This window comes from Podarcis liolepis (assembly GCF_965112155.1).
Source record: "Podarcis liolepis genome assembly, chromosome: 16".
Lineage (NCBI taxonomy): Eukaryota > Metazoa > Chordata > Lepidosauria > Squamata > Lacertidae > Podarcis > Podarcis liolepis.
The window spans coordinates 3,291,062-3,304,395 of record NC_139567.1 but is presented as its reverse complement, the minus strand read 5'-3'; the positions used below and the strand labels follow the sequence as shown (position 1 = coordinate 3,304,395).

General features: G+C 42.3%; 1 long non-coding RNA gene across 10 annotated transcripts in view; it reads left to right on the top strand.

Moving 5' to 3' along the window:
• Nucleotides 1-13,334, top strand: part of LOC310695848 — a 37,928-nt gene that overhangs the window by 10,218 nt on the left and 14,376 nt on the right. For 7 of the 10 annotated variants that reach the window (XR_014520284.1, XR_014520285.1, XR_014520286.1 and 4 more), the window contains exons 2-3: nucleotides 1,603-1,750; nucleotides 2,077-2,212. This is a non-coding gene — a long non-coding RNA (uncharacterized lncRNA). Of the gene's footprint in view, nucleotides 1-1,025; nucleotides 1,387-1,602; nucleotides 1,751-2,076; nucleotides 2,213-3,496; nucleotides 5,918-8,126; nucleotides 8,151-13,334 lie in introns of those variants that run through there. The other 3 variants (XR_014520292.1, XR_014520293.1, XR_014520291.1) reach the window with 3 other exon arrangements.

The window sequence follows — 13,334 nt, the reverse complement described above, 5'->3', positions numbered from 1 at the left end:
CTCAATGTGCTGAGCCTATTTTGGGGCCATTTATGCTTTATATATATCCGCATATTAGATTTTTTGGCGCTGGCAACTAAATCTCTGTATTATTGTCTTAGGGTAATTTAAATGTCATTACGCCAGCAATATCGCCTTGAATTTTGCTTGGTTGCTTGTCTCTAGTATTTTTGTATTGTCTTATTTTGCTATGGCTGTATGCTAATGCAATAAATTAAATTATTATTCTCATAACCATAATATTCTTGCATAATTCTTTAAACATTTTTACTAAAGCCAAATAATTTCATTCCAACATTTTTCTAACATTCATCCATTTTATAAAACAATCCTAATAATAAAAAAAGGAAAAAAACCGAATCTAATCTTCATCCAGCGTCCCTTCCTCTTGGTCCCGGGTTTTGTCAGTCCTTTTTGTCCCATCGATCTAGCGTATGAACCTGGTAGCCTTATATCCGAGGCCCTTAAGTCCCTTCCATGTCCCTTCCGCGGCTCTTCTTCATATTTATAGCTATATTTTCCTTTGTCTCCTGCTCCTTTCACTCATGGGAACTCCAGCTTAACAATGTTTTTGACCCTTCTCGACAAATCAGCCCCTTTTCCATGGTCCACACTAAACTCCATGTGGTATTTAAGAACATGTTTCAAAGTCCCTCCAAAATTAAGAGCCCCCACAACTCCAAACATCTCCCGGCCCATTGCCAGATTTGAAAAGTCCAAACATCCCTGCATAGGGGGGTCTATCCAACCCCCCATTTCCAGACGTCTCTGCATAATTTCTTTTCTCTAACCACCCATGCTGGGCTGTTCACCATTGTGCTTCTCAGCTAATGAACAATACCAGAAAATGCACTGTGGAGAGGGGGGAATTAGATCCATGGTTTTAAACACAGAGAAAATTCAGCATTGCATGATTAAATAGAATCTGTGCATTGATAAAACTAGGGTTTGAAACCCAGAATTATATACTATGGTTGAGTTCTTATAAGGAGTGCCCACAGCTCTTCATTTTATTTTGAAACATTATCAGAAAAACACTCCCTTTCCACTTTGATGATGTTTCAAAAATGTCTTCAAAAATGTTCAGCTATTCATTTCGATTGCCCGATTTTGCTCTCAGTTGGCTTTGATTTTCATTAGTGATTTCAAAACATGAATAAATCTGATTCATTGAGTAATGTAGTGTTATTATCCCTGATCAGCTGGAATCAGTCATATGACTGATCAGTTGAGCAGGGCTTTCACTTCCATATAACTATATTCAGGCCTGGTCCACTCATGAGCTGGGAAGAAGCAGCCTTCTCGGGCAGCAGAAGCCCCCATGACTGCTCCCCCACCAGCAGCATCAGCGCCAATTTCTAGCAAAATCTCACAAGATCTCATAGTGTGAGAGATGTCATGCCACTTCTTTGCCAGTGATGGAGGCAACAGGGCAAATGGTGTGGGAGCAGGCCAGCGTGGCAGTGGAGGGGGGGTGGTACTTAATGTTTTGCCTCAAGCAGTAAAACAGGACGCTGTGGCCCTAACTATATTTGTCATTCCCAGTGACATCATCATATAAATGCACTTGACTGAATATGTAGCATCATGGTATTCTTTCAGTACGTGATCAATAATTGCCTGGGATTGTCCATTTCACTAATTCCTTGAAGAAGGAGGAAGAAGCGGTCGCTAGGAAGGGTGTGTGTTGATATCGCACAGAGACAAGAACAGTTTGGGAGGAAAGGACAGCTAACAAGATTGGGAAAAGGTGAATATTCTGACAATCAAAGTGTCTGAGGGGAAATGTTTCCAACTGTAGACAGCATGGTGGGGTGTCACCGCTCACCTGACCTTTGGTTGGTTACATCACTGCTGCTTCCTGGAAGGTAGAGGGAGAAGAGTGAGGCAGCAGTGAGGCTGGTGCAGTGCAAATGCACCAGCAGAGCCAATGCAGCATTCCTTCTGGTCTGATTGCACCATGCCAACCTTATCTTCCTCCCTGTAAGCACTCCATTGTCTCTTGAGACAGACAGATGCTAACAAAAATGTATTTTTTGTAACTGAAACGACAGCTATGTGTCACTTTATTTACAGATATAATACTCTAAAAGATGACATACGTCCATGCTGTGAGTGACAGGGTTTATTCCTGCAGTAGATAAAAAAGAATGAACTTTCATCATCCCAGTCTTGTAACATGACTCCCCTGGGATAGGAACAATCTTTGTAGGTGAGTACATTGAGACTTTCTATCCAGATGACGCAGAAAGTTTATTGTCATACAGACTAAGTATCTTCAAATGGTTTCTGTCATGCATCCACACACACACACACACAGACAGAGAGAGAGAGAGAGAGGGAAGGAATTCCAACTTTATTCATTTTTATATAGCATAAATGTACCATAAGTGTAGAACATACAGGGTGTAGCATTCAGGAGCACAAGTTATCTGTATTTTCTTTGTAATTCAGCAGATATAATCCACACTGCTGAAATTCTGGATGTATAGTTTACTAAATGAAGAGGTGTTGGATCACCTAGAATCTCAGATCTGTGTGGGTTGACTGTTGTTACTACGTGAAGGCATTATGAATGTGCTCACAAATCCCCATATTTCCAGAACTTGGGACCTGGAACCAATAATGCTTTCTTTGATAACAGTGTCATGCCATGCAAACGTGAATAAAGCAACATGTAAGTATGGACTACTGGGGAACTTCCTTTTGGGTAAACATGCAGAGGATTAGCAGTGTGCATGGCCCTCGTGATTCACCTTGTATCCATGCATTTAAAAAGTTGGGATCTGTTTCTAAGTTGCTCTGTGCACTCAACACTTCAATCTTCATTCTTTTCATATGCATTTCCCACACCTGGTATTCTCAGAAGCAGACCACTTCAAATACTGGAGGACATCATATACACAGACATCATATCCAACAGCAGTGAAGACCATTTACTAGATATTTCTGCTCTTGGACTAGATGACTTCCTGCTACTGCCTTTCACATGTGGGGGTGCTAAAAAAACACCCCACCACATCTACCCACTAACTTAAGACTCTCTCTCCCGCTCTAGCCAAACAAGTTCCTTCCACCTATTCTACCCATGCAAGCTTTTTGCATCTGTCATCCTCTCGAGCTCCATCTGCTACGTCTTTTGTAAGTTTGCTTTGAAATAGTATTGCCTGCTGCATCCCATGACCCATAAACAAAGATGACCTACAGGTAACAAACCGAGTCACCAGACCATCCGCAAACCTTTAATCACAGGTCAGGCTTTCCTGTATATCCATGGAGTTAAAATTTGGTATGACCCCTTGTTCCTTCCAATTCTATTCTTAGGTCAACTTCTTGGGCAAATATTTGATATTACCATAATATGAACTGTCTTGCATAAAGATGCATAGATGATTCCAGGGTCATTAAAAAAAAATCAATGTATTTGAATCATTGCCATCATTATTGCTGCAATGTCCATGCTGGCCTCATAATTATTTCTTGTAATTTAAAACAGCAACAAACTGTACTTTCACAAGCTAAAGGGGGGAACTTGAAAGTGTCTGGTGCGCTGATAAAAAAAGGAGCAGATCTGGAAACCACAGAAGAACATGTTGCAACAAAGAGCTTTGATGCAATGGAATGTTGTTTTGATATCACTCTCTTACATAAAACAAGACATTACTAGAACTGAAATGGAGAATCTTTGGAAGGTTGTAAACAATATTTGTTTTTGCAATCTATCAAGATAATCTAAGGATTTGCATTTTGCTCCCCATTAAAAATTTCATTGGTTTTACATCTAGCTGAATTTCCCTGTTTATGTAATGTGACCTAAATACATAAAAAGAAAATCAATCAAATGTGCATAGATAATTCACTTATCCCTTTTGGTGCTGTATCTCCATGTTGGGTCACGTGGCTCTGCCATTTTGTTTGGCGAATATATATCTAAGGAAACTTTGCAGTCACAGCTGTGAGGTTGAGATAACATGCCAAATAATTCCTGATTTGCCACCAACATGTCACCAAGAGCAAAAATCAAATGTAGGGGTTTCTTAGACAAAATGTCTGACAAATTTCAAGGAAAATCCAAAGGAATTTTAAGGAGACTTGAGAAATTTCCCATTGAGTCCCCTATACACTTAGGATGCCACTAGATGGAATTAACTACAGTACTCCAGGCACTGGTGACTTAAACATTGGATTACAGCAATGCGGGGCTATCCTTGCACTGGACTGGTGAGCTATACTTTGTGCGGAAGGCTGCAGCCTGGTTGATGGCAGGAGTGAGACCCTCTGCCTAGAGAGCTGCACTGGTTGTCTGTTTGCTACCAGGACAAGTTCAAGGTGCTACTCACAGCTTAGGACCAGTTTACCTGCAGATTCCCCTTAACCTATGTATGCTCACACGAATTGCAGGACTGGCACTGTTGCAGGTGCCATGTCATACTTATTCTACATTTGCAAGAAAACAACCTTTTAGTGTGGTAGCAACTACACTTTGAACTCTTTGCCTGTTGACATCAGGCAGGCACCTTTGCTGCACTATTTTTGGTGCCTTCTTTTAAAAAACATTGTTTTGGCAAGACTGTCTAGACATGTGCTTTATTTCTTTTTAGCTGCTGTTGATTTTAATCATCTTTTGAATATTTTTAAAACAGTTTTTATTAATAAAGTTAATATTTTATTTTCATAGGTGTTTTATTTTTTAAAGAAATCAAATGATATAAAAACTTAAAAAATAAAATAAAATTGTCAGGAGTGTGTTCTAGCCAACCTTACTTGCAGCACACATTTAAGCCATCAACAGCTGTTTATTCTCCTGTCCAGAATCCTGACACTCATCCCCATGATTATCATCAAGGAAGGAGGACAGCAGGAATGAGACCATTGGCACCACCCCCTCAGTCATGTTCTCATCACTGACTCTATCACGTTCAATGTGTTGAAGCCTGGATTTCTGAAGCTGGGAGCTTGCTTCATTTGTGTGCGTTCCCCATGAGATTTAGAACCTTGACCTTCTATGGGTCTGAACTGCATGGGGAGCTCTAAGTGCATGAGTAGTGAAAGCTCTCCACTGCTGACATTCCCTTCCCAACATGTGAAAGGTGATGAGACAGGTAACAAGGATGGACAAAGGGAGCAGGGCCAAACTTCTCATTTCAATCCCCTCCTTTCATTGCCTGAGTAAGAACACCTGAAGAGGGTTTGAGAATTGGATGTGAACTCTTCAGGATCAGAAACATTTTCTACTGTATGTTCAGTACACAATTTTTGTAAAGAAGGGGTTCCAGATAAATGCAACGATTGTTTACTAGTAGCTGTTAATAATTATATTTAGGGGGGGGTCTAGAGCTGGGCCAAAATGACAAGCCCACATTCACTGCTCTGCTCACTTTGATCTATTCACCTTTCCAATTTGGCCCCCTGAGGGTGGGAGAAAGATCAGGCCCATGTACCAGATCCAGTCCCTCCCTCCTATATTAGTCCCATGTCCATTTCCTATCCTGCAGTCATCATTTTGACTCATGGCTAATATCCATTGATAGACTTATTGTATATGAATTTGCCTGATTTTTTAATCTGATAAGCAATTGCCACATCATCTAGTACTAAATTTCAGACATTTGTTATGCATTTTATAAAGAAATACTTCTCTTTGTATGTCCTGACTCAGAATCAGGGAAGGCTGATACATATTGACACCTTTCATAATATCTGTCATTTTCCTCATTTGATTTCTTGTAAAAATGATGTAAATCTACATGACATGTTCCCATTCCTCCCTCTCCTTTCATTCGTGTCCATTTTGGACACCACAGTACTTCATTAATAAAACTTTCTGCCATTCTTCCTTGAATGAAGATAGTGATGGTAACAATGTTTATTGTCTTCCTTGTTGGTTCCGTTGTCCTCCTTACTGGAACTAGCAGTACAGCTGATCCAAGACATAGCGTAAGGATTAGGTAATTTTGCAAACCACTCACGTCATTAGTTCCCATCTGCCTGTTACATCATATGTCCATTGCACTGCTGGAACAAAACATCTTGTATCCACATAGCTGCACTATGTGCTAAAACCTATTCTAAAGGCCTTGAGTCTGGAAAGGAAGGTCTAAGCCACAGATGGAGAACCCTCCAGCTGTTGGACTCCAAGTCTTATCAGCCCCAGTCAGCATGGACATCTTTCTGGGATGGTTAAACTGAAACTGACACGGGGACAAATAGAAGAAGATGCCTTCACCCTGGTATGGCTCCCCTTCATCACACACACAGCCCAACACAGACAATGACAAAAATCCACCAACAGCATACAAATAAATATGGCTAACCTGATCCAAAACACCCACCCACCCCACTCACACATGAAAGCAAAGATCACCACACCAATCACAAATGAACAACCACACCCTAGGCCAACCCCAACCTCTCTCACCACCAAAGGAACACAAGTGAACAGGCTGACACAAACCCTCACATATATTATATAAAATAGAAACATCACCACCCCACCTCCCCACCTCCACCTCTCTCCCCCTTTTCCTCCTAATGTCTCAACAAACAAAACTGATCTGTAAAAAAATGTTACTTGAAAAGAGAGAGACATTGCACATACTTTTGTAAACCAAGGAAATCTTTAATAAAACCCTTTCTGGGATGGTGGGAGTTGTGCCCAGCTACATACAGGTCACAGGCCTAGCTAAATCTTGCCTCAAGGTCCTGCTTGGCACTCCTTGCAGAAAGGTGCAGAAATCTCAGTTCTTAAAGAGATAAGCAATGGGGAACTAATATCATGAACCTCTGGCACAAAACAAAGCTGTAGCTATGGCTGCACATAATGATTTTTGAAGCCTGCAACAGAATAAGCAGGGGTGGGGATCTCACCCCATTTGACCCAGAGGCCAAATGCAGCAGCCCCTCCCCCACCCTCTCTATCTGGCCCTCAGGCCGTGTCCTTTACCACTCCAGCTTTGCATCCTCTTTGAGCAGTTTTGCCTGGGTGGGATGTGTCCTTGTGGGGAAGGCTTTTGCTCACCTGGATGGAGGACACACCATCCTGTTTAAGGGCAAAATTGTACACTTGTAGCCATACCTACTTTTTTGTGCCTGATCTTGCCCAGCACTGGCATGCAGACCTCAGACTGAGAAGGTTTCCCACTCCTAGAGTAGAGGTTGGCCCCAAATACCTGCTCCTCCAAGACAGCTTCACTTGCCCACACATCCTCCCCCTGTTGACTGGTATTATTTGGCTTTTTTTGTTTTGACTGCATATTCACAATTTTACTTTACAAAGACCAACCCAATTTGTGGTGGTGGTGATTTGAATTTATGTCCTGCCCTTTCTCCCAAAAGTGCTCAGTCAGCAAACAACAAGTGATAAAGCAATATAAGCATATTTGAAATATCCTAAACAGAATTCCAATATGGATGCAGACTGGGATAGATCTCAGCTTAAAAGGCTTGTTGAAGGAGGAAGTTCTTCAGAAGGTCTGAAAAGACAACAGAGGTGGTGCTTGTCTAATATTAAACGAGAGGGAATTCCAAGGGGAACGTGCAATGACATGGAAGGACTGGTTCTCATACTGTTCACAATGGAACTTCTGATAAGGTGCCACAAGCAAGTGGTCCTCACCTGCAGAATAATCAGCTGGGCGATCTTTCAGATATCCCGGTTCCAAGCTGTGCATGGCTTTATACACCCAAAGTAGCACCCAGTAGCTAATTGGCAATCAGTCCAAGAATTTGAACTGCATGAAAGTCTGAGAGAACTAGTCCCCCCCCCCCCCCGGCCGACTATATGGCACTGTATACCTCACTCCAGAAACACAACCTGTAACAAAGAAAAAATACAAAAAGCAGCATGATCTTAGCAGGTGTGAAGAGTTCAGTAGACTCATAAGCTGTAACGTCACATACTCTGTTCAGTTGTTTATCTGCATGTTGTTATAGTTTGAAAACTGAAATAAATAATAAATTACACACACAAATAATCTCAGCTATGGATAGAGCAAAAATCATGGTTAGAGAAGCTTTCACCATCCTGGTATCCTACAGATGTTTTTGCAATTTCTAAACAAGTTGCAAAACTTCTAAACATTTCAATTTTCTTTAGACAATCAATTGTTGCTTTTTTTTTTTTACAGTGGTACCTCTGGATGCAAACGGGATCCGTTCCAGAGCACCGTTCACATCCTGAGTAGAATGCAACCCGCGACTGCGCGTCTGCACCTGCGCAGTTCGTGATTTGCCGCTTCTGCACATGCGTGTGATGTCATTTTAAGCGTCTGCACATGCACGAGTGGCGAAACCCGGAAGTAACGGAACGCGTTACTTCTGGGTCGCCATGGAGCGTAACCTGAAAACGCTCAACCTGAAGCATATTTAACCCGAGGTATGGCTGTACTTATCTTTCTCCAATGAGCTCAAAATGGTGTGTATATATTTCTCCTCCCTCCATTTTACCCTCACAACAACCCTGTGAGGTAGATTAGGCTGAGCAACAATGATGGCCTAAGATCATCCAGTGAGCTTCATAGCTGAGTGGGGTTTGATCCCTTGTTTCTCAGCTCCTAGACCGACACTTCAAACACTACAACACACTGGATCTCTGAATATAATGGGTAAATTGCACCCATTCATTCATACCATTATCTTCCCCCACCCCAGCTTTGCTTTTTCCAGTTTTGCTGTAGGTCCCAATCCAGCAACTTCATTTGCTATCTTTAACAATGCACTAGGAGATATACCAGCACTGCGATCACTCATGTAGATTTACCCTTTCTGCTTTTTCACATTCACCTTGGAAGCCTGATTTCCTTCTCCTAGCTTAATGTACACACACACACACACACACACATTCCCCCTTAATGCCCTGCTCCCTAATTATTCTCACAGGTAAAGCTGCTTCTAATCCAATTCCCACAAAGAGAGAAACAAATATTTTTAACCAGCTGGCTTGTCAAAATGTCCTCTTTGATAGATCACATTATTTCCCAACCCACTAGTTTATACACTGAACATTTTGATCTGGTTATCTCACTTCTGCACAGCTGATATAAAAAGTGTTGAAATATACAGTTACTGACTCACACTTGCATGCACAAAAGAGTTAACCTGACCCAGAGCTCAGGTTGCAAGTGGGTGTGGCTTTGCAGGCTCTCAGCAGCACCTGCTTCTTACTTCTTCTCTTCATGCTTCCTGGAACAAGCAAGAAGGAGTCATGTGGCTGATGCCTCCCAGCTGCAAGAAAAATCAAGTGAACTTAATTTCTCCAAAAGAAAGATTTTGCAGCCTACATCTTCATTAACCCAATAATGCACAATCCTTTTTAGAAAAATCAAGTACTTTTATTTTAAGTCATTTGAAATCTTTTTACATCTTTGTTTTACTGCCAGTGGAAGGAGACTTGTGTGGTGTTACAAACCATTAGGTATTAAAAGAAGGTTCTGGATACTCTGTGATTAAAATAGTCACTTAGTTGCCAACCTAAGTGTCTGTGATTCTACCTGCTGAAATGGCCTCTTCTACAGAACACTTATAGATTCTGCAGCCTTGCACTTTTGCATCTGGCTGCTCTAAAGGATAGGAAGTTGGGAAGAACCAAAGATAATGCAAAATGCTCAAATGTTGCTGGATCACTCTCTCTTCCTGCAGTTTTCCTAAGGAGGTGAGCACAGGGGGAAAGTCTAGGGAGTGCCACATTTTTTTCTGGAAGGCAGAGTCCTCTGGACCCAACTCCCCAACTGTGCAACCAAGGTAAACTTTACTCCAAGTCAAAGAGACCTTAACAATTCTGTGTGGGCACAGAAATTGCATGCTGTTGGCCACAGTCACAGCTGAATCCCAAAGAGCAAGAGCAAGGAACAAAGCAACTTATGTAACACACCCTTGGATATATCTGAAGGCTTCAAGAAGATTCTACTGTATAAATGAATGACTTCTTGCAGCTCTTGAGGAAGTATTTCTGCCTCATCAAATCACAGCATTCCAGATCCGGCTGTGGCCATTTAGATCTCTCTTATTGTACATGAAGCATGACGTGCCGGTGCTTGTAGCCATTCATTGTTCGGAACCTAAGCATCTGAAGGAATGCCTGTTCTCAGAATAACCTGCTGCCACAATGAGATGCATTTTGGAGACCCTTCTACGCACAATGCTGGAGAAATCTGTTCTGTGCAAATTCCAGTATGAACTCTCCTGATCTGTAGCTCACATGCTAATGTGTGGGTTGGAAATTCTGCAGTGCTGCTCTGAGCTCAAAAAGGGATCAACTTAAATGCATGGGTTTGGGGGATTTTCTCCATAAAATGCCTTTAGAAATGTGTGTTTTGTGATCATATATGTTCAAAAACATTCATGTTTGAATGGAATCTCTCTCTCTCTCCAGAGACTAATGCAGAACTGGGATCGGATTGATTTATGAATGAGTGCATTTAAAAGATATGCTGAATACAAATAGATCCACCCATCCCTTGTGCCCCTGCTATTTGAGGGGGCTTTATCATAAGCCCCCCAGAGTAAAATAAACACTAGGAGGCTTAGTTTGGTCAGAATTGAGTATACACTTCCAATACATTATGTCTGGCAAGAGAGCTGTGAAAATTTGTGTCCCGGGCTTTTTAGACTTGTCTACCCATGTACTATCTGAAACTGAAGGGGTGCATTGGTTGCCAGATGTGAAATATATTGACATTATTTTCAGCTCTCCTACCCCATTACAGTGGTACAGTGGTACCTCGGGTTAAGTACTTAATTCGTTCCGGAGGTCCATTCTTAACCTGAAACTGTTCTTAACCTGAAGCACCACTTTAGCTAATGGGGCCTCCTGCTGCTGCTGGGCCGCTGCAGCATGATTTCTGTTCTCATCCTGAAGCAAAGTTCTTAACCTGAGGTACTATCTCTGGGTTAGTGGAGTCTGTAACCTGAAGCGTATGTAACCCGAGGCACCACTGTAGCTGAATTATTGCAGAATGGAAACAGTGCTGATAGTGACAAATACAGGTCAGAATGGAAATAGCTGCCTTCTATCATCAAAAATCACAACAAACCTTTGCAGTAAGATAGACTGATGGTGTTTCATGGCCAAGTGGGAATTTGAGATCTAGTATACCAGGTTGTAGTGTAACACTCTAACCACCATACCACATTGGCTCATTCTAACCTCTACACTGTATACAGAAGGCAACAGGATTGACAGTTAAATCTTACTGCATCTCTGGTGGTGGGATCATGTCCTCTTTTACACTTGAGAGCAACAAACTAATTTGGAGGAATAGTCGTGGGGTTCAGGAGAAATGGGGTGGGGGGCTTCCACCACTGCTCCTTAGCCTCTGCCACCTGAGGCGGTTGCTCCACTCTGTCTCTCAGTTTGAAGAAGGAGGAGAAGCTGCTGTCCCCTGTCAAAGTCAGCCCCCATAAGCATATTTATTTTAGGATTCCCATGGATGTCCCTCATTCTGTGGCAGGTGAATGGACCCACTGGAATGGGGTAGCGTCTGTAGCTCAGCACTAGCAAAAATCTCACCCCAGCTATGAGCTCATGAAGTGGCCTTAGCCAAGCCGCCGTTCTCTCTGACTCAGCTCCCACAACTGCAGTATTGCTCTAACAGTACAAGCCTATCTTACTGAAACCAGGAAGAGAGATAAAATTCATAGAATGCTTAGCATATTACATAACACAGAAAAGCACATCCGCCAAGTACTCCCTCCATTATTTGGGAAGGGCAGAGCTTCTGTTTCTGCTTCCATTCCCAGCATTTCTAGGTAAGGCAAGAAACCTTGGACAGTTGTTGCCAGTCAGAGTAAAGAATACTGAGCTAGATGGATCAATGGTCTGACTCCTGTGTGCCATTATAAATCAGAACTAGAGAAAGTACTTCATTTATCGGTTACTCCATACTCCACCTGCCCTTCAATGGAATTTGAGTAATATGTGCCCGTGATTAATGAAGCAAGGCGCACAAGTACAGTGGTACTTCGGGTTAAGTACTTAATTCGTTCCGGAGGTCCGTTCTTAACCATGAAACTGTTCTTAACCTGAGGTACCACTTTAGCTAATGGGGCTTCCTGCTGCCACCATGCCGCCGGAGCAGGATTTCTGTTCTCATCCTGAAGCAAAGTTCTTAACCTGAAGCACTATTTCTGGGTTAGCGGAGTCTCTAACCTGAAGCATATGTAACCTGAAGCGTATGTAACCCGAGGTACCACTGTATACAAAATAGCTTTTCTGCCTTTATAAAGAAGAACAATAAATGAAAAACAAAATTGAAATCATTTACTTGATACTGTATTGTCTTCTACAGAAGCTTCATGAGAAGGATGCTATTGCTAGAGCTGTCCAGTGAAATACTATCTTCTGGATGAATGTGTTGAGTATGAAGGTGTCAAAAATATACCTCATTCGTTTGTTGTTTAACAGTTTTCAAGGTTTTACTTTCCATGGAATAAATCCCTTCATGAGACTACAATCCTAAGCACCATTATCAGGGAGTAAATAAGTGAGACTTGCTTCTGAGTAGACACGTGTACAATGTCATCTTATGCCTCTGATTCCTTTGCTTCTGCCACCACCAGTGCCCCCTCACCCATTCATGCAGATAATCAAAATATATTTCACAGCTCCCAGCCATTTTAGTGGCACTTGCTTAGAAAAAGTGTACAGATGGTTCATTTAAAACAGAGGTGGGACCCCTTTCTCAGATGGAGGGCTGTGGTGGGTGTGGCAGAAGTGCGTGGTGTAATGGATGTGGCTCTTCCTTTTGTACCGTAAGCTATGTTCCAGTTATGCAAAAGTCAGAGGTTTCCACACACACTCTCCCGCACCCACATCACTACAACCAGGCCAGCAAAAGGCAAAGGCATTATCATCCTATAAGGGCACATTCCAACCCCAAGCACTCAAGAAGGGTGCAGACAAGGCCAAAGAGGGTGTGGGCTGGGGAGTTGAGGGGCCCTGGGAGAGTCACAAGGACTGAATAGAGAGACCCGGAGGCCACATTCTTGCTTTGAAATGTTTTTGATGGAACACAACACCTCACCTCATTAATATAATTCCTGTATAATTCCGGTGTACTTGAGAAAAATACACTTGTAACGTTTTCCTCCATCAAAGAGGAGATGCTCACCCAACCAAGAAAGGCATTTGCAGACCAAGGGACTGGATCCAACTATACGCCGAATCAACATGTATGACACTATAGATATTTCATCCACACTTCTGTCCATAGAACAGACTTTGACCACAGTTACAGAGGACGAGCAAGCAAGATCAGAAACTACACAGATGTCTGGGGGATTGTCTGAACTCGATCAGGAGACACACACTGGGAAGCTGATCGCCCCGAGTGCTGAGC